The sequence below is a fragment of the Rattus norvegicus genome, chromosome 2 (assembly GCF_021556685.1).
Source record: "Rattus norvegicus strain SHRSP/BbbUtx chromosome 2, alternate assembly SHRSP_T2T, whole genome shotgun sequence".
In the NCBI taxonomy this organism is placed as follows: domain Eukaryota; kingdom Metazoa; phylum Chordata; class Mammalia; order Rodentia; family Muridae; genus Rattus; species Rattus norvegicus.
In genome coordinates this window covers 22,807,352-22,833,535 of record NC_141535.1, presented here as the reverse complement: position 1 = coordinate 22,833,535, position 26,184 = coordinate 22,807,352, and the positions used below count along the sequence as shown (strand labels likewise).

Genomic DNA, 26,184 nt, shown 5'->3' with positions numbered 1-26,184 from the left:
CACAGTATACTGTTATTTAGGTGGTATTATATGCCCCCTTTTTATCTTTAAAATTTGCTTTTTAAATATATGATGATGTCATTCCATAATTTCTTGACCATGTGAATAGTAAAGAATTCCAATAACATAATTGATATTTCATAAATTACAAAGTTCCTTAAGGCTCTTGTTAGTATAAGCAGGACCATCATTAGGTTTCAGTTGTAGTCAGAGTCCTAGAAAGGAGAAGGGTAAATGATTATGAACATATGAACTAGTCTAATCCTTGTAAACACAAACAGCAAGTATATTAGAAAAAGTATCAACATTACAGGAACTTATTTTATGCACTTTTCTAAGAGATGAGTAGTATCTGTTTGCCAATGGTGGTAAATTTTACCCCTGCGGATTCATTCCACCAGCAGAGGGCAGTGGGGTGATAGTAGAGCAAGAAGGGCAGGGTCAAATGACTTGTCACAAGGTCAAGGGATGCTAACAATTCTGCGTTTGGATGAAGAAGTTCCTGAGAGTTTTGAACACCTGGAGAAGACAGTGTTAGTGTCAGAGAGGAGGCCAGTGCCATGGCTTGCGCATTGGTGCATATTAACTGATCTCCCAAGGGAGAGTGAACATGATATGAGTTATGAGAAAAGGTTGAATTTGTGGTCATATAGAAGTCTGAAGGGAGAAAAATTATTGTGAAGTGACATTAGTAGTTGGTCTTGGTTATGACTTGCTGTTTCTAAAAGAGAAAGAGTTTGAACACAGTATGTAGAGTCAGTTATAATAGTACATGCTGAGAAGCGTCTAATGAAAGCTGATTGATTATGGTGAATTCAGACTTTGGAGCTGGACCAGGGCTTTGTACATTCTTTTGTGGACAGTTAGGAATTCATATATGACATAAGCTCCTTGCTCTTTTCAAGAGGCATCTATAAGTGCATTGAAAACTATCTCTATAGAAGTTTGCACATGGGGTATCATAAAAAAAATCTTAAAAGGAGATCTTAGAATAATGATAATCTGTGGATCCCAAGTACATGCTAATGCAACCTGCCAATTATTATCAGTATTGAAGAAATAATTGACCTGTAACATTCCAGGTTCCTCTCTAGTCCATGACTGTGGGCAAGCACTAGGACCTCCATGCTGCTTCACTAAGTGTTAGATGAAATGCTAGACTTCGTGCAATTTCCTTTAGAGAAATTGTTGGCTTAAATATTTTAACAAATCCCTGGTTAGTGTAAATATTTCTCCAACTTGCTTGCCAAGTTGGATCCTTTATGACCAGTCTCACTTAAATATGTAGATTTAGATAGATACCAGTGACATACTTTATTTTCCCTCACTTTGTTCTAGAGCATTCAAGCATGCTGTTAAGTTAATAACATGAGAACTTGCTCTCTTTATTTTTTTAAAATACGCACTTACTGCTGTGAGCTTGCCTCTTAGAGCTGCCTTCATTGGTTCCCATGAATTCGGGTACACCGTGTCTTCATTTTCATTCAGTCCCAGACAGTCTTTAATGTCTTCCTTCGTTTCCGTCCCGCCTCAGTTTGAGTTAGCAGACGGTTGTTGTTCAACTTCCATGTGTTGGTAAGTGGCTACGCCAGCTGCCTTCCCGAGCCCATTTCCTAGAATATCCTAGCCTCATACTACTCTGAGGCCATTTCTCTCCTTGGTGTGAAGGTGTGTTCCTTAGATGCAGCGGAAGGATGGATTCTGCTTTCCGATACAGTCTGCAGGTCTGTGCTTGTTTTTATCGGGGAATTGGAACTATCGATGTTGAGTTATCAGGGATTAATGTTTGTTGGGGCTCACTATTTTGTTCCCGCAGTGTGAGTTTTTTTCCTCCATGGTTTGATTTGCTGATCTTGGACTTTTTTATTCCTTGTGGGTATTTTGTTTGTTTGTTTGTTTATTGTGGGGGGTGGAGAGGGTTATAGTTAACCTCTTTAGATTGAGATTTTCCTTCTAGTACCTTCTGTAGTACTGAATTTGTAAGTAGCTACTGCATAAATTTGTTCCTGAGATGGAATTTATTTCCTCATGTATTGTAATTGATGTTTTGCTGGATATGGTAGGTTGTTGCTTGGTCTTTTCCCTTATTGCTTTTATTATTCTTGCCTTGATTTGTACCTTTAGTGTTACTGTTAGCATTATCATCATCATCATTATTATTATTATTATTATTATTATTATTATTATTATTATTACATGTCATATGTAATTCCCCTTCCTCCCATATATTCGTTGTTCTGTATACTTCTTGGATCTTGGAGGTTACCTTCTTTAGGTCTGGGGAATTTTCTTCTAAGATTTTGCTAAGTTATTTTATGTATCTTTGACCTGGGTTCTTTCCTTCCTTTGTTATTAGTCGTTGGGTTGGTTGTTTCATTGGTCTCAGATTTTCTGGATGTTTTCTTCCTGGATTTTGTTAAATTTAACTTCTTCTTATTTTAATCTTGTCTTTAACGCCTGAGAATCTCATTTTCATCTCTTATGTTCTGTTAATGAAGCTTGCCTCTGAGGTTCACATTTGAGTTCCCAGTTTTTGTTTCCAGTGTTTCTTTTCTTTTCTTTTTTTTTTTAAATAACTTCCTTTCTACTTTCATGTCTTACACACTGTTTGTTTTATTCCACTCTTTGTGTTTTCATAGATTTCATTGGGAGATGCATCTGCATCCTTTTTATGGTTCTTGAGCATATTCATAATAGCTATTTTGATATATGCATGCCTAGTGCTTCAACCATACTGCATTTCTCAGGGACTAATATGGTAGTTTTTGTGTTCTAGTGGAGACATTGCGTTTGGTGATAGCTTATTTTCTTTTTATGCCAGAGTCTAGGCATCTGGGCTTGAGGTGTTCATACTTCTAGGTGCTGATATCTGGTCTCCTTGTTTTCTGTTGTCCTCTATGTTTCTTAGAAGAGTGTGAGTGCTGTGTATTTCTTGGTAGGGAATTCATCTGAGATCCTGCCAGGTGTAGCTACTTTGGGTCCTGGATATAATGTGCTTTTAGATATTGGGAGCTGATATTAAGGAATGGAATGGGTTTGAGGGGTATTGGTGCATGGTTGAGAGTCTCTGCAGAAGGGAGGAGTATTGGGTGAGACACTCTGATCTGCACAGACCCCTGGGAATGGGAGCAGAGGAAGGAGAGGCCATTGCAAATAGTCTGTTACAGAGCTAGGGTATGATTAAGGGACTGGTATTGGAGGGTAGCAGGGAGAGAAATGTTCCCAACAAGATTCCCTTGCTGGCTTTGGGGGCTGTTTCCCAGTGAGTTCCCTAGTGAGTTGACAGCTAAGCCAAAAGGATCAGGTTAATTTTCTGGAAGGCTAATTTTCTGGCCAGTATGACTGATAGGCTTCCAGAGAGTGCATAATTCCCTGAATGGCTTGAAGGGTTGGTTTTTAGGGAGTGGCATATTATTATTTCTTAAGGGTTCATGTATGGATGGATATGTTTGAATCAGTCCATTAGTAGCTCTTTTTGATATTTCTTAAAATAAGGCAACTTTCTACTTTATGTGGCATTTTGTTCATAGATAACTAGGTTTAGCACATTTTCTTTGAATAACTAAGTTTAATAAAGTGGGCCATTTTAATTTCTGACATATAGTAGTTGGATTGTTTTGGAAATTTAGTAAATATGTGTAAAAAGTATATCATTACATGTTATTTTTATTATGTTATACTTTAATAATTATAGTTCACAGTGAAACAAATACATAATTCATTCAACCCAACAGAGACCCAAATAATGCTAACATTTTAAATTATTCTTATTGGTCTCCTAACCATCTTTTGCAGCAGTGATCAAAGAATACTGTATGTTTTGAAACATTCATTTCTAATTCAGAGTAATATTTCAAACAAAGGGATATTACTGTTAGAATTGATTGCTAAATGTACTCAACTCTGCTCCTTAATTCTAGTACCTTGTAGGCCTATGTGACAGCCCCTTCTTTGGGGTAGGATAGTGAGAACAGAGCACATTGTTTCTGCTTACTGTTTAAGTAACAGTTTGTTTAGCATAGTATGCTTTAAGGCAGCTGTGACATCAGGATGGACCACCCACAGAGAGGCTCAGGGGATTAGGGAGCTTTGGCTAAACTGCTTCCACCTACACAAACACTGCCCGCCCAGCTCTGTGATTTAGTGCTTGGCCTAAGTGGCTACTTAGGAGCTTGGGTACTGACATAGGACAAGGAGTAAACACTGAAACTGATTTACTGCAGATTCGAAGTCAATCATTAAGTTTTTGAATGATGGTCCCATTATAATCCTTATTGTAATTTTTATATCATATGTTGTAATTATTTAAACAATATTTAAATATACATATAGCTACTTACTCGTTCATAATTTATTTACTTTAAAATTATCTCTATAGTTTAGCTCTAGTGGAATTTGAGAATACAAAAAAGCTGTTAGCAATTGTCTTGGAGATTCTTAAATTGTAAATATTCATAACACCCATAATAAAGTAAGCGCATTACTTTCCACAGAGGTTTCTTGGTGTTTAAAGCTTCCTAAACATAGTGGAAAGGTCAGTATTTGAACTATATTTTTTAGGTCAGGTGATACATGGTTATAATAGCAGAGTTCACTTGGAGTACAGAGTGCTTCCCAAGAAATGTAATGAAATATTTAATTAAGGAAAAATGCCAAATGAAAAATGTGCAAAATTCACAGATGAAATGAGGGGTCAATTATTTAAGAAAATATAGGTACAGTGGTACTACATTACATGACATTAAATTTCTACCACACTGACTGCTTGCTATAAGGTCAACATAAAGACTCAACACATAAATACACATATGAACGAACATGTAAGCACACATATACGTTTATACATATAAGCACAGACACATACACATTTGCACTAACACATATACCTTCATACAAAATACATGCACATATGAAAACATACACACATATACACACTTACACATACATATGCATACATATGCAAATATACATAGACATACACATAAACAAATATACATACACATGTACATGTGCAGATATACACACCTCTATCTGCCTATATATACATCCTTGAACATATATAAACATATATGCACATATACATACATGTATTAGCATACGCACATGTATCAACATAAAGATGTTTATGTTTACCTACACACATATATACTCTATATACTTGTGAGTATATAGTATACACGTTCTTGCATCAGTGAAATTAACTAATGAGAAAGGCTGTTATATTTACCCACTCCAAGATGAGTTCCTTTTTACATTTCCATGTCCTCTCTCTGTTTTACTGTTATTTATTTATTAGGGTTCTTTTTTTTCTTGATGTTTTGGAATCAAGTGATAAAAATATTTAAGATTAGTCTGTGAACAGGAAAATACTATAAACCACAGTAATCATGATATGCCTTATGTCTCTTCTTGTTTTTCAAGGTCTGATTATTTGTTACTTTTAAAGACTTATTTTTGACTGGACTCAGATTTAGGAGTAGAAGCTCTCAGAGAGGACAGCCTATGGCTTTTGGCAATCTGTTCCTGGCGCTTTTCTTTGGCTTCCTTCTTTCTCTGGGAGGAAAGTTTAGCATATTCTGCAGCCTCCTCCTTGTTTTTCTTAGTGAGTTGTTCCTGGGAGCCTTTGTGTTGAAGGACATGTGGAATAACATGACTCTGATTCTTGGTTACTTTGGTCCTGGGCTTCTTAACGTCTTTGTTTAAGGGTTTTCTGACAACATATTGGCGAACATCATCTTCTTTGGAGAGATTAAAAAAACTTTCCGATTCTACTAGCTCTCTTAAGTCCCAACTGACAAGGCACAGTAGTATCTGTCAGTCCTGGAATTTCTTTCGCTCCTTTTTTTACAATAACCAAGTTGAGAGCACTCAGATTGGCATCCACAATGCATCCACGAACAGACTTGTGCTTCCTCTCTCCAGTTCCCCTTGGCCTATGACAAGAATGCCCCTTACTCAACATCAGGCATACTCTGCCATGGGTCAAAACGCCTTGCTTCATGGGAAAACCTTGTTTGTCATTCCCACCGCTGATCCAGACCACATAACCTGTCCACTCTTCACCAAGCGCATCAGCAGCCACTTCTGTGGCTATGTGCTTCTCATAGAACAAACAAAGATCGTGTTTGTCATCCGCTTCAATAGGAGTTTCTGACAGCCAGTGTCAGGGAAGGAAATATTCAGCTTAATCTTGACCCAGGCAACCGCCTATCTTATTTTCTGAGATTTTAACAAGAAAAAAACAATCCAAACTTTTGGGAATTTATTCTTTTTTCTTTCTCACAGTTTTGAGTGCAAAAGATTTCTTTGGTCCTTAGTTTACTAAGTCTGGCATTTTTTTCTCCATAATAAAGATTACTAACTATTCAGAAAAGTTGATTTTTGTGTAACGAAATTTCCTGGTAACGAGAAATTTGTAGTGTTATGGTATTTATCTTATTAGATTTAGATCTTTAAGATAAAAAATTTCAACACAATATTTATTTCAAATGTAGATTAAGTTTGAATTAGTATTATAGAAATATAAGAATATTTCATGTTTTAAATATTTTGCCTGTCTGTAGCCCTCAAATTGTTTTCTTTTCTGTTCATTGGCTTTATTTATTTATTTATTTTATTGGATATTTTTTATTTACATTTCAAATGTTATTTCTTTTTCCATTTTCCTGGCCATAAGCCAGGAAATTGTTGCTTTCAGTGTTATGTTACAATTTTATTATGCTTTTATCAGAAACAAGTCTCTAATACTTTGTTTATATTTAATTTCAAAAATGAAGATTCATTGTTAACGTGCCTATACCGGACTGATTTAAAATCTAACTCAGGAAGCAATTCCCCAAATGACCTTAAATTTTTTTCTAACACATCAAAATATGCACTGTAAAAACTATAAGAATAAACATGATTGAAAAGTAATTATCAGTAAGTTCAAAAGTAATTACCTGTAATTTCAACATATAGAACATTTAAAAACATTTATACAGTTTGCATATGATAGTCATTTCTGTAACAGGAATGTTGTTTTAAAATAACTATTTATAAACTACTTTGTTAAGGATACTTTATTTAAACCTGCCATTTTAACTTATTTTTCTGTAGCTTTATATAATAATAATAATAATAATAATAATAATAATAATAATCAAATTTCAGTGATTTATAAATACAAGTGAGTGAAATGAATACATATAGAGAGAGCGGGGAGAAGAGACAACAGAAAGAAAGGAGGTGGGGGGACTTAGCTCTTCTATTCTACGATTTGCAGATGGCCATCTTAAAATGAAAACAACATTTTTTGAAATGAGATATTAGCTAATTATATATTTAGGGATATAGAGTCATATATTTGTTAGGGAATGTACCATGTATTTTTGCCCTTTGAATAGCAAACATCCTTGAAAATATCTGACATTAATCAAAGCAATTCCCCTGTCAACACCAGTCTGATCCCTGTGGGATTTGCATCAGCGCTTTGTCTGAACCAGTTCTCAAGATAAGGCGTAGGCTTCCTGTCGCTCATGCCTGCTTCATCCTGACAGGTTCCTGTCAAAGTCTTTCTCTCAGTTATTCCTTAACTGTGGCCGTGCACCTTTAGACTTATCCCTAGGTCAGATTTCTCTTCTCTCTTCCTGAGTTATACCTGTCTCAGTGTAAACGGGATTATTTAATTGTGTGTGAAGGAAAAAAAATCTCAGGAGAATCGTTTACCTAGTGTGTGTCTGTCTAAGGAGTTCTTTCAGAAGACCTGACACTAGTAACAGCAAATTCGACCTTGCAGTATTTTTAAGATTTTGATCTCTTCTGATCATAAAATCAGGGTTATTTGGAATTCTTTGAAAGGAATGCTTACTACTTTTCTGTTTTGAGGCCTGGCCTATAAACATGCAGGAGAAGCATCTTACAGAAGAGTAAATGTTTCCTGGTCAAAGTTATGTATAATGCTACTCAACGTCAGGTGTAATGTTATTAATATATTCTATACAATTTCACAGTTATGTTATGTTTGTGAATTTACCACCTAACGTAACAAATATATATTTGCTATAAACAAATTAAAACAACTTATAGAATTGAATGAATTATGCATAACCACGTCAGCCTAATTGCTGCATAGTTTGGATAAAACTAGGTCAATTTTCTTTCATTACTTAAATTGATAATATAATTTCATAAATATATATTTTTGTATATACTAAATAATTTTTCTCAAGAGATAAGTTGAAATTCTATATTCTACAAGGGATCTTCTGCAGGATTTTTATTTACCACATGAACAATCAAAACAGGTCATTTTATATTCTTAAGGCAGTTTTTTCTTATAATTCATTGTGTTAATACAAAAATTATCATAGAGTGGTAAAATCATTTTGAAGTTCACTGTCTAAAGGAAAACAAAAATGTTTGTGTGAGAGATGAGCTAGCATTTAGAAACAGCATAAACATGTAAAGGCTTACAGAGTTACTTGGATCAACACCACCATCTTTGTCATTATGTGTTTATTTCAAATTTGTACTGCTGTGTAGAATACAAGCAGACTCACACTTTGGTCATGGCCAGAACTTTACTTTTTTATACCCCTGTGAAGTTTGTATTCCGTGCGTACTTTTTCTGTATTTGACAATACATTTTGCAGTGCCTTTTGGATTACAATGTTTGAGTGCTTAGGCTATCGTAAATTCATTTATGTTATGAATATATACTTGATACCTATACTTTGTCTTATACCTAAATAAATATTGCCTATGTTTACAAATCACATGCAACATTTAGGTCAGTATTCAAAACCATAAATAAAACAATTGGGCAAATATTTCTTCTCTTTTGGTAGAAATCATCTTTGAATTCAACGGGAGTGGGGAGAAGGGAGAAAGGGTGAGGTGCAGAAGAGAGAGGGAGGGACGATGAGAAGTAAGAATAAAGAAAATTTGTGTGGTACATGCTGGAATAGATGGTATGAATATAAAACTCCATAATTAAAAGGGAGCGAATAGCATTGATTTTTAAATTTCAGAGAATTAAGTTATGGTCTGTTCTTCCTTGTTTTCCTCCTAACTCTCCATTCGGCAGAGTTACTTACAGGGTGGATATATGTAATGTGCGCTATCGCAGTTGTGTGGTTTTTAAAGGTAGCTTCTGGTGCTTCAGTCGTTTATGTGTAGCTTTCTGTTGACATGACAGAGGGTCAACTATAAACTCACGGAGCCAGGAAGAGTAGAGGATGTTTATAATTCAGTCTGTCCTGTGGAAAATGGGTCCTGGTGCTCCTCAGGCAGGTTGCTACAGAAGCAAATTGAAGTCCAAGCAGAAAGCCTGAGTGGACTGGCTGGTTAGCCTCTAAATGTGAGGAGTGCAGCTGAAGCTGAAACCATGAAGATCTGTTAAAATGTCATGAGGAACACTTAGACCAAGCAGGCATCCATAGCTCGATTTTCCTCAGCTCTCCTCATCAAACTTCTAAACTGCCAGTTCATAACATTAAACACGACACTGGAAGAAATATGGAGTGTTCCGAGGGTCAAAGGACATGCGTCATAACACTGGAAACCATCTCGTCCTTTGCTCAGCTGCACTGATAGGATTTCTGTCCTTCTTTATATCTCTATTGAAAGAAGGCTGTTCAAAGAGAGAAAGAAAGGAGGAAGGACAGATGGACAGACAGACAGACATATTGATCTTACATATTGGAGCATGGTAGAGTGTGTCTCTGAATCCAGTGTTTCTGAATGGTCAGAGTATAATGAGCCTGGTATATGGCTGGCATTCCAGATTTATTCTTTAATATGAGTAGATAACTACATATTGGTTGACATCAAGGAAGTCCTGTCATGCAAATGAATGCTCTATCTAAATTTTCAAAAGTGTATAGCAGGGTTGAATAAACAAGTCCCAAGAGATCCAATAATGTTTTGATAATCTCTAACACTTTGAGATGAATTAGATAAATGTGCACTAGTGAAACAAAAAGTAGGATACACAATGTTAAAACTGCTATCAAATAAAAGAAAACTCTCTTGCAAAAACAATAAGTTAAAAATATTAGAATGGTGGATAATTAATGGAAGTAAAGTTTTAGAAAGTAAAATTAAGAGAAAAAAAGATGAGTAGCATGGATGGAGGACAAAATCTGACCAGTCTAGGAGCTATACCACCTAGTAACTAAGGGAAAATCAAACAAATTATGCTAGTGTTCTTAATTTTACACACACAGACACACACACACACACACACACATAACAAAATAAAACAAAACATCAACAGCAAAATACTGTTGTTTGAAAACATAAGCATTTTTAAAATGTGGTTATTCCATTATTTAAAACATTTCCCTTACTTTGATATCTGTTCTCTATTCTATCAGTTATTGACAAGAATGTGTGTAGAGATAGATGGCATATTATCCAGCTAATGTTTATTCAATGTAATTTGGAAGTGGTTGTACACACAGATGCCTGTCCTACTATGATTCCACTTTCATATCTCAACCTTCCTAATGCTAAAAGTTGTTTAGAGATTTTTCTCTCTTTTTATATGTAGTTCACCTTTATTATTTTTTATATTTGAAATAATATTTATATAAATTCTCCCTTTCCTCTCCTCCCTCCAATGTCACCTATAGAATTTGGATATTAGCAAACTGGGTGTATCTGGGAAAATATAAAAGTGATAAATAAAAAATATAAGTATAAAAATTAATATAAAACCTTTCTGTAATTTCCTAAATTAAAAAATGAATTGCTATTATTTTAGTCTAATTTTATTTTGAAACCTATATGTAAGATCATTTCCATTCTTCAATAGTTGATTGTAACAGGACTGCCCATGTGAGCAATTTGATGGGGAACATGAAGTTTGAGGGCAGTGGGCATGATTGACAGAATTCTTCGAAAGAACCTAGAGGTCATAAAAGGTTCAGTGAATCATTGTACATAATGAAAATAAAAACAAAGATTTGGATTAGGACATTTGGTGAAACAATAAAGGTGTAGCTATCTATAGCCAAGATGTGTGTAAATGGAGAGTAGACTTTCTGTGCTGATGGTAAGGGAAACAAAGTCTAACTTGCATAGCTTGAGTACTACTTTCTTTTATGTACTAATGTCTTCCTCCAAGGAAAATATGGAAGTCATTTTTAGTCATGACTACAGGGAGTGGGGTATAGTTTGTGCAGAGTAGAAACTCATTAAAATTGATGAACGACCCTGTTGCCTCAGGGTTGTGATCCCAGGTCCTCAGGAGGCTGAGGGAGGAGGAGTGCAAGGTCAAGGCCCACGTGGACTAGTTTGATTAAGACAGCCTGTGAGCAACTTTGTGAGCATCTGTTTCAGAATATAGAGTAAAAGGTAGGCTGCTGTATAGTTTAGAGGAAAAGGGGCTTGTCCGCCGTGGAGGAAGGTCTATGTTTAAATAGGAGTTTATGACTAAAATATATGATGATGACCCACAACCTTATGGTTCATTGCACTGGCGCTGTCATGGTATCAGGATTCCCATTTGTAAAATGTCTAAGACACTGTGAATTGATCTCTTGTAAGGTTTTCAGACAGAACCTCTGACAGGCAGAGAGGATGCATTTTCCTCTTGCTACTTACAAAGCTTGAGTGTATTGACTAGATATACATAAGCTTGCAATATTTTTAGAGCTTTTATAATTTTATTATTAATATAAACCCATAATATTTTATGATAAATTTGAAATACATAGAATTTTATATTATAATAGCTTGTTAAACACAATTAGTAAATATCCTATTTTTAAGTTCCTTCAAATATTTCTTCATTTTAAAATATGTCATATGCTAAAAAAAAACTAAAAATCTAAAAACTATGGATATGCCCTGGGTTTTCTTTCAGCATTTAAAACTGTTCTAAAATTAAAAGTTGAATTGCTTTTCTGAGACGCTTGCATATTGATAACATCTAATGATGGAGTATAACATTAAATTGTGTCAAATCAAATTACTGAAGGGCACAAAAATAGAAAAAAATCTTGAGAAGTCTACATGACTCTAAATAATTAGCTGTCAGATTCACAATCACAGTGATCATATTGAGCACTGGTTTATGCATCCATAATTAAATACAATTAAGTCTGTATGTATGTGTAGTACAAATGACATTTTCTGTATGCATAATCCAATGATGCCTTTACACAATGTGCCATGGTCAACTGTGTATGTTATAATATGAAATTCTCTATTCTCCCCTTGCCAAGTTGCTATGCAGCATTCTCACCAGGTGGCATGTTCATGTAGGAAATCAGCTCTAATTGTTTTGATTAAAGTTCCTGAGTTGCTTCGAAATACTTTTCCATGCTTAAACTTTTGCTATCCTGGCAATACATGGGGGTGATCCTGCAGGGATCTGGAGTGTGTGTGTGTGTGTGTGTGTCCTTCAGGGATAAGTAAATGTGTGAGCTGTGATTATTCAGTGATTCCTACTTACTTCTCTCTCTTAAGACAAGATAAAGCAATTTGGGCACATGCCCAAAAGTTACTCCAACGTATAACAAAGACACATGCTCCACTCTGTTCATAGCAGCCTTATTTATAATAGCCAGAAGCTGGAAAGAGCCCAGATGCCCTTCAACAGAGGAATGGATACAGAAAATGTGGTACCTCTACACAATGGAATACTACTCAGCAATCAAAAACAAAGACTACATGAAATCATAGGCAAATGGATGGAACTAGAAAATATCATCCTGAGTGAGCTAACCCAATCACAGAAAAACACACTTGGTATGCACTCATTGATAAGTGGCTATTAGCCCAAATGCTTGAATTACCCTAGATGCTCAGAACACATGAAACTCAAGAAGGATGACCAACATGTGAATACTTCACTCCTTCTTTAAAAGGGGAACAGGAATACCCTTGGGAGGGGACAGGGAGGCAAAGTTTAGAACAGAGGCAGAAGGAACTCCCATTCAGAGCCTGCCCCACATGTGGCCCATACATATACAGCCGCCCAATTAGATAAGATGGATGAAGCAAAGAAGTGCAGGCTGACAGGAACCGTATGAGGATCTCTCCTGAGAGACACAGCCAGAATAAGGCAAATACATAGGTGAATGCCAGCAGCAAACCACTGAACTGAGAATGGGACCCCCGTTGAAGGAATCAGAGAAGGGACTGAAAGAGCTGAAGGTGTTTGAGACCCCATATGAACAACAATGCCAACCAACCAGAGTTTCCAGGGTCTAAGCCACTACCCAAAGACTACACATGGACTGACCCTGGGCTCCAACCTCATAGGTAGCAATGAATAGCTTAGTAAGAGCACCAGTGGGAGGGGAAGCCCTTGGTTCTGACAAGACTGGACCCCTAGTAAAGGGAATTCTGGTGCGGAGAGCGGTAATTGGGGGAGGATTTGGAAGGGAACACCATATAGAATGGGAGGGGGATGTGTTAGGGGGATGTTGGCATGGAAAGCAGGAAAGGGAATAACATTTGAAATGTAAATAAGAAATACCCAATTTAATAAAGATGGAGAAAAAAAAAAAAGAAAGGACAAAGCAGGGCTCAGAAGCAGCAAGTTAGGTCCTTAGCAAATATGTTTTGGTTGTTTAGCTTTTTTTTTTCCCTTGTGGGACTTAAAACAATGAAAGTACTTTGTATCTGATTCTTCTGCATGCTCCTTGGATCCCTTTCTCCCCCCTGGTTTGTGTCATTCAACTTGATAGGAGGCTTTGTGCCTATTCTTGCTTCTTCTTATGCTGTGCTCAGTTGGTATCACTGGGAAGCCTGCTCTATTCTGCAGGGAAATGGAGAAACACTGGGTTTGGGGGAGAGAAAGCGGTTGTGTGTGTGTGTGTGTGTGTGTGTGTGTGTGTGTGTGTGTGTGCGCGCGCGCGCGCGCGTGTGTGTAAAGGGGAGACTCTGGGAGGGAGCAAGGGAGGATGATTGATTGGATCAGGTTGTATTGTATGAGAGAAGAATAAGTAAAAAGAATAAATAAAATGGTTCCCAAATTCAGTTACTTGGAAATCACTATGTTTTACATTTATTGTGATACTGTACATTTGTCAGGCACTTAAATAAGCTTGTTGTAATTTGCAATAGAAGCTTCTTTAGTATGTCAGTCATATGAAGTAGATCCCCTTACCATCACACGTTGTAGACACAAAACAAATGGAGAAGAAAGTCCAGAGCTAGTCATGTCCTGTTTCTTTAAAGTGACACTTTTTTGACTGCAAATATTATGTTAAGATACTAGATAAGAGAACAAAATCACTCCTAGAAGATAAAGTTTACATGTCTTTTGTGATACTGGCACAGACATATCTACTTGGTTGCTACATGACTTGATTGCGGCAGAGTTCTTCACGCAATGTTTTTCTTTCCTTAAGTTTTTATGTATGTCTTGTTCATTGGAAGTACCACGTCTTCAATAAGTAACCCACATTTCATTCCTTGTCTGCATACATTTGGCATAGTGAACTCTCAATTTTCTGACTGCAGCAATTTGAAAGCATTATTATCTTAAATTATGGCTTGGTGTTTACCTTTAGAATAGTCTTTCCTTATAGCTATAGAATGCAAGTACTTTCATAAAATCTAAGCTTAATCTTTTTCTTTCATAGCATATTTACAGTTAGGCTGAAGTGCCCAACTATCTCTTGTTTCTTTACTAAACCAATATAATTTTAGTCAATCATGGGGGAAGAATAAAGTTAAATAAAATGGTATTTTATTTTTTTATTTTTAGATTCTTGTTTTAATAGTTGTCAAAAATGTAATAACCTATAAAACTGACCAGTACCGGTTAACTCGTGACCATTTTCAGCTGTTTTGTTTATTGTTGAAGAGATAAATGTGTTTAGCAGGCATTTTATTACTGCTTCTTGTGTATCTACTGAAACACGTTATAGCACGGAGTCAGTTCATCGTCTTTTCCATTTGTGTTTAACATACTTTTCCTCTATACATTTTGAAAGTTATTTTGTTTCTAGAAACATAAATAAAGAACAGATGGCTGTTCACACCTCGGTAGGAATACCAGGGGACAGAGGACTTTCATCATGTCCCTGTGGTCCTGTGCTGGCTCTCATGTGGTGGACATCTGTGTCTGTTTGGAATAGTTCCTGCTGCTCTTTGGAGCCTCCTGGGGCTGGTGTCAGTCCTCCCTCCCTCATTTTAAGGCAGCTAGCATTTCTCCATCATTTATTACTCTGTAGACAAGCCCACAATATATCCGAACAAGAGTCTTAAACATACCAAGTATGCTGCTCTTGTTTAAGAATGTCTTACATATCTATGTAAACTCTCCTCATTCACAGCTAATATGTTTAGATATCTTTTTGTACTTGTAAGCCTCCTGACAGACACTAAGAAACAGCACAGAGCAATGTGAATTAGGTAAGTTCAGTAAAATAACTAAATGTAACCATTGGAATCATGGGATATGTGAACACAGTTCTAGTATTTATGTCTTTAATATACAAATGAGGGAAACCCTTAGGACTCTGTCTATTGAGTGATTTCAGTTTATAGGGCAGTGAATTTCAGTTTCACACCACAGACTCTTAGGTGGGGGAGTTGACCATTCTGTTGTCACATATCTTGTCACTTTTTGTCACATGTCCTGGTTCTATTCTTGTCTTGCATTAATATTTCAGATATTGAAATTATGTCTCCTTTTGGAGAAAGGATCGCCCAGTAAGAAAGTACATTTTAGAGTGTATTAAACAGCCCTGTTATCTTGAGACAGAACAGATGCATATCAGAATCAGATTATTGGAGAACATTGTAGCTTTGCAAAATTATTATAAGCTGGTAAAATATTATTATTTTTTTAAATGATAAAAATTGCTAAGGTCTGAGAAAATTCAACCAGCATACAAAATGGAATATTAGTAAAATGGTATGGAAGAAGGCATTACTATTCTTGAGTAAAACACTAAGGCTTGTTATCTTGAATAATAATAATTTTACAAATTACTTAGCACTGGAGTTAAATCCTTAGAAAATAATGTGGTTCACCTTAAAGGGTCCCTGATACACAGTTAAGTTCCTGAAAAAGGGACAGGAGCAGGGCTGGTAGTTAAGGCTAATGTTGCCCTTGCAAAGGATCCAGGTTCAGTTCCCAGGTCCATGCAGCACCTCACAACCATCTGTAACTCCAGTTCCAGGGGAATCAGTGTCTCACTTGACATCCACAGGCTCCTGTGTACATGTTGTATAGCTCCTTACACTCAGACACCTAGATACATAAATATTAAATAAATATGTGAAGAAGAAATTACTGAGTGGAAGATATCTTCAACATATCCCTATACACATTTATCAAGACACACAAAATTCTAGAGTATGAGTTTTGTCTCATCAGAACAGTCAGTCCCTTATTTTTCTTATTGTTAAAAAGAATCTTTTCAATAAATCATTTAACTATTTGGTCCAAAGAGATGACTGTTGTAAAAATGCTTACTGCATTTACAAAGGACTGGGATTTTCTTCCCAAGTCAGTGGTTCCCATTTGTTTGTAACCCCAGCAGGGAACTTTACTTCCTCCTCTTGCCTTCCCAGGCACTCTCTGTTCTTTGAGTGCTTCTTCTGTTAACAATAAGATGCTTTTAAAGCTTAATAGTTTGGCATATATTATATGCTATAGCATGTAACATATTGTATTAAAATTGTCTGCTGTTGTCTGTCTTAATAAAAAAACCAAACCGAACCTCTGCAGCCAAAGCAGCAGCACTCAGCCTTCTTTTTAGTTCAGAGAGCCAGAGTTCCATGTTATGTACTATCGGGTGACTCTTAAATATTCCCCATCACAAGATGGGAGCTATATCGGATAAGGAATATATATTTAGTGTCATGGTAGTAGTCATTTTACAATGAGTATGTGTATCAAAAACATATATCACATCTGAAATGATATAACGTTTGTTGACAATTTTAATTCAGTAAAATGTGAAATAAGGACAGCAATTCCATTGAGTTAAATTCTCTCTTATGATTAGTAGATTAAAATGAAACGAGCTTAGTAAATCACATTTGATTTAATTCTACAAAAAGCTTAAGAAATTAAGCATGAATTATAATTACTATTACTGAGAATATAGAAATCAATTAGAAATATTTATCAACTTTATAAATGTCCCAGTAATTCTGAAAGTTTTATAATTGTTATGCTTCTTTTATTTAATTTTAAATAAAATAATTTGCCTTAATGCTCTTAACGATACCACCAATGGATTAGATAAGTGGTTAAGGTAATTTCATTATGAAATATTATACAGTGGGCAGGAGTGACTGCTTAGTAGTTGACAATATTGGATACTCCTCCGGAGGACTGAGGGTCCGTTCCCAGCACCCACACAGCTGCGCATACCTGCTTTAGTGCAGTTCCCTAGGAACTGACGTCCTAGCTTCCATGAGCCGTGCACACATGTGGTCACAGGCATACATGCAGACAAAACACCCATACATACAGAAGGGAAATTCACAAATCTTTTAAAACATCTAAATAAATTAACACCTTCCCTATTTTCCTCTAGCATGTCAACTTTTTTAATGAAAAAGAAAAAATAGTATGAATTTTCTGGTTGAAGGCATTAGGAGACAACCCTTTTATTTAGAACTCTTGCATCTCTCATGTTAAAAACTGTATAGTTTCTGTACATGGTATTTTTTAGTGAAAAGTCTCTCAGTATTTCTTTAGGTGGCATGCATATCTATTATTAATTAATAGAATCATGTCACTTCCATTACATTAGATTTCAATATTATAAGCAAGCCTGTTAGAAATTAGAGAATTTGTTGTTATTAAAGGGAACTTGGGAGAGTGGCAGTGTTCCACAGGAGATTTCTGCAGATTGGGAATGGCTCTCTGGCCCTCGTTGTCTCTATGTTGACAGTGGTCATAGATGTCCTGCTATTCACTTTAGTGTCTAGGGGAGTACTTACAGACTGGGGATGATAGTCATTACGGTGTTAGAGTGATCTGAAAGTGTCCTAGAGACTTCTGAGCAAGCAACTGTTTTGTCATGTACTTCCTACCCCACAATAGGCGCAAGATGGGATTAAAGCAACTTTAGTAGTGAGTCTCTAGTCAGAGCTAAAAGTCTAACTCCGAGGTGAAGCATGAGGGGTGCAGCTGTGGCCACTGGTGTCATTTGGCCTGTTTATAATCTCCGTGACTTCTACTTGGAATAGGAGATTGGGTAATTATGTGTGTGGAAAGAGCCTCCTCCATACTTGTTTGGGTGCAGTAAGAGTTCATACAATGCATGTAGCAGACATCTCAAGCTTAGTATTGCCTGATCTCTGTGGTCTGCAGAAGCCAATGCAGAGCTATGCAAAAGGCAAGACAAACCCACTTCCTTGAAAGTGTAGGCTCTCTGAGCATAATCTCCTAATAGAACTATACATAAGTGATTTAGTCATAGAAGATTGTATATAATGCCCAATAATATAGACCCTAATCACAAGTAATCGCAAGAATAGGATTTTTATCAGAAAACATGACACATTTAAAGAGATATGAAATAACAAACGTGTTTTAAATATTGAACAAACTCTAGAAGACTAATAGTTATAAATAAGAAAAGGCAAAGGAGTCATATCAAAAATAGAAGCATAAAATGATATGCTAGAAATAATCTGTTATATGAACATAAACATAAACATAAAAGGAGAACATAAATTCTCCTTTGCAAAAATAGGTTACAGGTGCATAAAATGCTAAGTCTCTCCCAGAGGACCATAGGAGAGTTTTCAATATCTACATGGTGGCTCAAACTATTTATAACTCCAGTTTCAGAGGATCTGATAACCTCTTCTGGCTTCAGGCACCAGGTGTACATACAGTGATATATATATATATATATATATATATATATATATGCAGAAAGTATTCACAAAATTATTATGAATGCAACAAATTAGTTACAAATATATTATTTATAAAAATATAGGAATTATGAATGCTGGAAATAGTTACATGTATCAGAAAATTTCAATCTAAATATACCATGAGGCCTCATGCCATTGTAGAAACTTTGTAGTTAAATTTGGTAAGTGTTGAAAGTAATTGGGAAGACCAAATAACTAGAAAAATAAAAATAAAATAGAGTGTATGTTATCTTAAAGAGAACCTCAATATATATCTAGAAAAAGCAATGGAATCAAGCACAAGTTCACATTTGAAATACCAAAATCATATTCAAATAACTTTTTTTCTTTTTTTTATTAGATATATTTCTTTACTTAACATTTCATATGTTATTCCCTTTCCCAGTTTCCTGTCCAGAAACCCCCATCCCCTCCCACTCCCCCATATAGGTGTTCCTCCCATCCATCCCTCTTACTGCCTCCCATATTCCCCTGCACTGGGGGTCCAACCTAGGCAGAACCAAGGGCTTCCCTTTCCACTGGTGCCCCAACAAGTCTATTCTCTGCTACATATGCAGTAGGAGCCCTGGGTGAGTCCATGTATAGTTTTTAAGTAGTGGTTTAGTCCCTGGAAGCTCTGGTTAGTTGGCATTGTTGTTCTTATGGGGTTGCAAATCCTTCAACTCTTTCAATCCTTCCTCTAATTCCCCTAAAGGGGGTCCTGTTCTCAGTTCAGTGATTTCCTTCTAGCATTGACCTCTGTATTGGACATGCTCTGGATGTGTCTCTCAGGAGAGATCTATATCTGGTCCCTTTCAGCATGCACTTTTTAGCTTCATCAATCTTATCTAGTTTTCATGGCTCTATGTATATGGGCCACATGTGGGACAGGCTCCGAACGGCTGTTCCTTCAGTTGCTGATCTAAACTTTGCTCCCATATCTCTTTCTTTTTTTTTTCTCTTTTTTAAATTTATTTAATACTTAATAATAATTCTTTGGTTTCCGGGAAAACATCCCCCTCCCCCCTCCCGTTCCTTATGGGTGTTCCCCTCCCAACCCTCCCCCCATGCCGCCCTCCCCCCAACAGTCTAGTTCACTGGGGGTTCAGTCTTAGCAGGACCCAGGGCTTCCCCTTCCACTGGTGCTCTTACTAGGATATTCATTGCTACCTATGAGGTCAGAGTCCAGGGTCAGTCCATGTATAGTCTTTAGGTAGTGGCTTAGTCCCTGGAAGCTCTGGTTGCTTGGCATTGTTGTACATATGGAGTCTCGAGCCCCTTCAAGCTCTTCCAGTTCTTTCTCTGATTCCTTCAATGAGGGTCCTATTCTCAGTTCAGTGGTTTGCTGCTGGCATTCGCCTCTGTATTTGCTGTATTCTGGCTGTGTCTCTCAGGAGCGATCTACATCCGGCTCCTGTCGGTCTGCACTACTTTGCTTCATCCATCTTGTCTAATTGGGTGGCTGTATATGTATGGGCCACATGTGGGGCAGGCTCTGAATGGGTGTTCGTTCAGTCTATGTTTTAATCTTTGCCTCTCTCTTCCCTGCCAAGGGTATTCTTGTTCCCCTTTTAAAGAAGGAGTGAAGCATTCACATTTTCATCATCCGTCTTGAGTTTCATTTGTTCTAGGCATCTAGGGTAATTCAAGCATTTGGGCTAATAGCCACTTATCAGTGAGTGCATACCATGTATGTCTTTCTGTGATTGGGTTAGCTCACTCAGGATGATATTTTCCAATTCCAACCATTTGCCTACGAATTTCATAAAGCCGTTGTTTTTGATAGCTGAGTAATATTCCATTGTGTAGATGTACCACATTTTCTGTATCCATTCCTCTGTTGAAAGGCATCTGGGTTCTTTCCAGCTTCTGGCTATTATAAATAAGGCTGCGATGAACATAGTGGAGCACGTGTCTTTTTTATATGTTGGGGCATCTTTTGGGTATATGCCCAAGAGAGGTATAGCGGGATCCTCAGGCAGTTCAATGTCCAATTTTCTGAGGAACCTCCAGACTGATTTCCAGAATGGTTTTACCAGTCTGCAATCCCACCAACAATGGAGGAGTGTTCCTCTTTCTCCACATCCTTGCCAGCATCTGCTGTCACCTGAGTTTTTGATCTTAGCCATTCTCACTGGTGTGAGGTGAAATCTCAGGGTTATTTTGATTTGCATTTCCCTTATGACTAAAGATGTTGAACATTTCTTTAGGTGTTTCTCAGCCATTCGGCATTCCTCAGCTGTGAATTCTTTGTTTAGCTCTGAACCCCATTTTTTAATAGGGTTATTTGTTTCCCTGCGGTCTAACTTCTTGAGTTTTTTTATATTCTGGATATAAGGCCTCTATCTGTTGTAGGATTGGTAAAGATCTTTTCCCAATCTGTTGTTTGCCGTTTTGTCCTAACCACAGTGTCCTTTGTCTTACAGAAGCTTTGCAGTTTTATGAGATCCCATTTGTCGATTCTTGATCTTAGAGCATAAGCCATTGGTGTTTTGTTCAGGAAATTTTTTCCAGTGCCCATGTGTTCGAGATTCTTCCCCACTTTTTCTTCTATTAGTTTGAGTGTGTCTGGTTTGATGTGGAGGTCATTGATCCACTTGGATTTAAGCTTTCTACAGGGTGATAAGCATGGATCGATCTGCATTCTTCTACATGTTGACCTCCAGATGAACCAGCACCATTTGCTGAAAATGCTATCTTTTTTCCATTGGATGGTTTTGGCTCCTTTGTCAAAAATCAAGTGACCATAGGTGTGTGGGTTCATTTCTGGGTCTTCAGTTCTATTCCATTGGTCTATCTGTCTGTCTCTGTACCAATACCATGCAGTTTTTATCACTATTGCTCTGTAATACTGCTTGAGTTCAGGGATAGTGCTTCCCCCTGAAGTCCTTTTATTGTTGAGGATAGTTTTAGCTATCCTGGGTTTTTTGTTATTCCAGATGAATTTGCAAATTGTTCTGTCTAACTCTTTGAAGAATGGATCGGTATTTTGATGGGGATTGCATTGAATCTGTAGATCGCTTTTGGTAAAATGGCCATTTTTACTATATTAATCCTGCCAATCCATGAGCATGGGAGATCTTTCCATCTTCTGAGGTCTTCTTCAATTTCTTTCTTCAGTGTCTTGAAGTTCTTATTGTACAGATCTTTTACTTGCTTGGTTAAAGTCACACCGAGGTACTTTATATTATTTGGGTCTATTATGAAGGGTGTCGTTTCCCTAATTTCTTTCTCGGCTTGTTTCTCTTTTGTGTAGAGGAAGGCTACTGATTTATTTGAGTTACTTTTATACCCAGCCACTTTGCTGAAGTTGTTTATCAGCTTTAGTAGTTCTCTGGTGGAACTTTTGGGATCACTTAAATAAACTATCATATCATCTGCAAATAGTGATATTTTGACTTCTTCTTTTCCGATCTGTATCCCCTTGACCTCCTTTTTTTGTCTGATTGCTCTGGCTAGAACTTCAAGAACTATATTGAATAAGTAGGGAGAGAGTGGGCAGCCTTGTCTAGTCCCTGATTTTAGTGGGATTGCTTCAAGTTTCTCTCCATTTAGTTTAATGTTAGCAACTGGTTTGCTGTATATGGCTTTTACTATGTTTAGGTATGGGCCTTGAATTCCTATTCTTTCCAGGACTATTATCATGAAGGGGTGTTGAATTTTGTCAAATGCTTTCTCAGCATCTAATGAAATGATCATGTGGTTTTGTTCTTTCAGTTTGTTTATATAATGGATCACGTTGATGGTTTTCCGTCTATTAAACCATCCCTGCATGCCTGGGATGAAGCCTACTTGATCATGGTGGATGATTGTTTTGATGTGCTCTTGGATTCGGTTTGCCAGAATTTTATTGAGTATTTTTGCGTCGATATTCATAAGGGAAATTGGTCTGAAGTTCTCTTTCTTTGTTGGGTCTTTGTGTGGTTTAGGTATAAGAGTAATTGTGGCTTCATAGAAGGAATTCGGGAGTGATCCATCTGTTTCAATTTTGTGGAATAGTTTAGATAATATTGGTATGAGGTCTTCTATGAAGGTTTGATAGAATTCTGCACTAAACCCGTCTGGACCTGGGCTCTTTTTGGTTGGGAGACCTTTAATGACTGCTTCTATTTCCTTAGGAGTTATGGGGTTGTTTAACTGGTTTATCTGTTCCTGATTTAACTTCGGTACCTGTTATTTGTTTAGGAAATTGTCCATTTCCTGTAGATTTTCAAGTTTTGTTGAATATAGGCTTTTATAGTAAGATCTGATGATTTTTTTTAATTTTCTCTGAATCTGTAGTTATGTCTCCCTTTTCATTTCTGATTTTGTTAATTTGGACACACACTCTGGGTCCTCTCGTTAGTCTGGCTAAGGGTTTATCTATCTTGTTGATTTTCTCAAAGAACCAAGTTTTGGTTCTGTTGATTCTTTCTATGGTCCTTTTTGTTTCTACTTGGTTGATTTCAGCTCTGAGTTTGATTATTTCCTGCCTTCTACTCCTCCTGGGTGTATTTGCTTCTTTTTGCTCTAGAGCTTTTAGGTGTGCTGTCAAGCTGCTGACATATGCTCTTTCCTGTTTCTTTCTGCAGGCACACAGCGCTATGAGTTTTCCTCTTAGCACAGCTTTCATTGTGTCCCATAAGTTTGGGTATGTTGTACCTTCATTTTCATTAAATTCTAAAAAGTTTTTAATTTCTTTCTTTATTTCTTCCTTGACCAGGTTATCATTGAGTAGAGCATTGTTCAATTTCCACGTATATGTGGGCATTCTTCCCTTATTTTTATTGAAGTCCAGTTTTAGGCCGTGGTGGTCTGATAGCACGCATGGGATTATTTCTATCTTTCTGTACCTGTTGAGGCCAGTTTTTTGACCAACTATATGGTCAATTTTGGAGAAAGTACCATGAGGAGCTGAGAAGAAGGTATATACTTTTGCTTTAGGATAGAATGTTTTATAAATATCCGTTAAGTCCATTTGGCTCATGACTTCTCTTAGTTTGTCTACGTCTCTGTTTAATTTCTGTTTCCATGATCTGTCCATTGATGAGAGTGGGGTGTTGAAATCTCCCACTATTATTGTGTGAGGTGCAATGTGTGTTTTGAGCTTTAGTAAGGTTTCTTTTACGTATGTGGGTGCCCTTGTATTTGGGGCATAGATATTTAGGATTGAGAGTTCATCTTGGTGGATTTTTCCTTTGATGAATATGAAGTGTCCTTCCTTATCTTTTTTGATGACTTTTAATTGACAATTGATTTTATTTGATATTAGAATGGCTACTCCAGCTTGCTTCTTCTGACCATTTGCTTGCAAAGTTGTTTTCCAGCCTTTCACTCTGAGGTAGTGTCTGTCTTTGTCTCTGAGGTGTGTTTCCTGTAGGCAGCAGAATGCAGGGTCCTCGTTGCATATCCAGTTTGTTAATCTATGTCTTTTTATTGGGGAGTTTAGGCCATTGATGTTGAGAGATATTAAGGAATAGTGATTATTGCTTCCTGTTATATTCATATTTGGATGTGAGGGTATGTTTGTATTCTTTTCTTCTCTTTGTTTTTTTGCCAAGACGATTAGTTTCTTGCTTCTTCTATGGTATAGCTTGCCTCCTTATGTTGGGCTTAACCCTTTATTTTCCTTTGTAGTGCTGGATTTGTAGAAAGATATTGTGTAAATTTGGTTTTGTCATGGAATATCTTGGTTTCTCCATCTATGTTAATTGAAAGTTTTGCAGGATAAAGTAACCTGGGCTGGCATTTGTGTTCTCTTAGGGTCTGTATGACATCTGTCCAGGATCTTCTGGCCTTCATAGTTTCTGGCGAAAAGTCTGGTGTGATTCTGATAGGTCTGCCTTTATATGTTACTTGACCTTTTTCCCTTACTGCTTTTAATATTCTTTGTTTATTTTGTGCGTTTGGTGTTTTGACTATTATATGACGGGAGGTGTTTCTTTTCTGGTCCAATCTATTTGGAGTTCTGTAGGCTTCTTGTATGCCTATGGGTATCTCTTTTTTTAGGTTAGGGAAGTTTTCTTCTATGATTTTGTTGAAGATATTTACTGGTCCTTTGAGCTGGGAGTCTTCACTCTCTTCTATACCTATTATCCTTAGGTTTGATCTTCTCATTGAGTCTTGGATTTCCTGTATGTTTTGGGCCAGTAGCCTTTTCTTCTTTATATTATCTTTGACAGTTGAGTCAATGATTTCTATGGAATCTTCTGCTCCTGAGATTCCCTCTTCCATCTCTTGTATTCTGTTGGTGAAGCTTGTATCTACAGCTCCTTGTCTCTTCTTTTGATTTTCTATATCCAGGGTTGTTTCCATGTGTTCTTTCTTGATTGCTTCTATTTCCATTTTTAATTCCTTCAACTGTTTGATTGTGTTTTCCTAGAATTCTTTCAGGGATTTTTTTGTCTCCTCTCTATGTTTTTCTACTTGTTTATTTATGTTTTCCTGGAATTCTTTCAGGCATTTTTGCGATTCCTCTCTGTAGGCTTCTACTTGTTCTCTAAGGGAGTTCTTCACGTCTTTCTTGAAATCCTCCAGCATCATGATCAAATATGATTTTGAAACTAGATCTTGCTTTTCTGGTGTGTTTGGATATTCCATGTTTGTTTTGATGGGAGAATTGGGCTCCGATGTTGCCATGTATTCTTGGTTTCTGTTGCTTGGGTTCCTGCGCTTGCCTCTCGCCATCAGATTATCTCTAGTGTTACTTTGTTCTGCTATTTCTGACAGTGGCTAGACTGTCCTATAAGCCTGTGTGTCAGGAGTGCTGTAGACCTGTTTTCCTGTTTTCTTTCAGTCAGTAATGGGGACAGAGTGTTCTGCTTTCAGGCGTGTAGTTTTTCCTCTCTACAGGTCTTCAGCTGTTCCTGTGGGCCTGTGTCTTGAGTTGACCAGGCAGGTCACTTGCAGCAGAAAAGTTGGTCTTACCTGTGGTCCCGAGGCTCAAGTTTGCTCGCGGGGTGCTGCCCACGAGCTCTCTGCGGCGGCAGCAACCAGGAAGATGTGCGCCACCCTTTCTGGGAGCTTCTGTGCACTAGGGTTCCAGATGGCGTTTGGTGTTTTCCTCTGGCGTCAGAGATGTGTGCAGAGTGCAGTCTCTTCTGGTTTCCCAGGCGTGTCTGCCTCTCTGAAGGTTTAGCTCTCCCTCCCACGGGATTTGGGTGCAGAGAACTGTTTATCCGGTCTGTTTCCTTCAGGTTCTGGAGGTGTCTCAGGCGCAGGGGTCCTGCCACTCCTGGGCCTTCCCCTACGGGAACCCAGAGTCCTTATACAGTTTCCTCTTGGGCCAGTGATGTGGGCAGGGGTGGGCAGTGTTGGTGGCCTCCTCCGCTCTGCAGCCTGGTCAGTGCCCACCTGACCAGGTGGTGAGGT

General features: G+C 37.3%; 1 protein-coding gene and 1 pseudogene across 2 annotated transcripts in view; one reads left to right on the top strand and one right to left on the bottom strand.

Moving 5' to 3' along the window:
• Positions 1 to 26,184, top strand: part of Xrcc4 (X-ray repair cross complementing 4) — a 234,014-nt gene that overhangs the window by 40,844 nt on the left and 166,986 nt on the right.
• Positions 5,449 to 15,134, bottom strand: LOC108350153 (40S ribosomal protein S6 pseudogene; annotated as a pseudogene).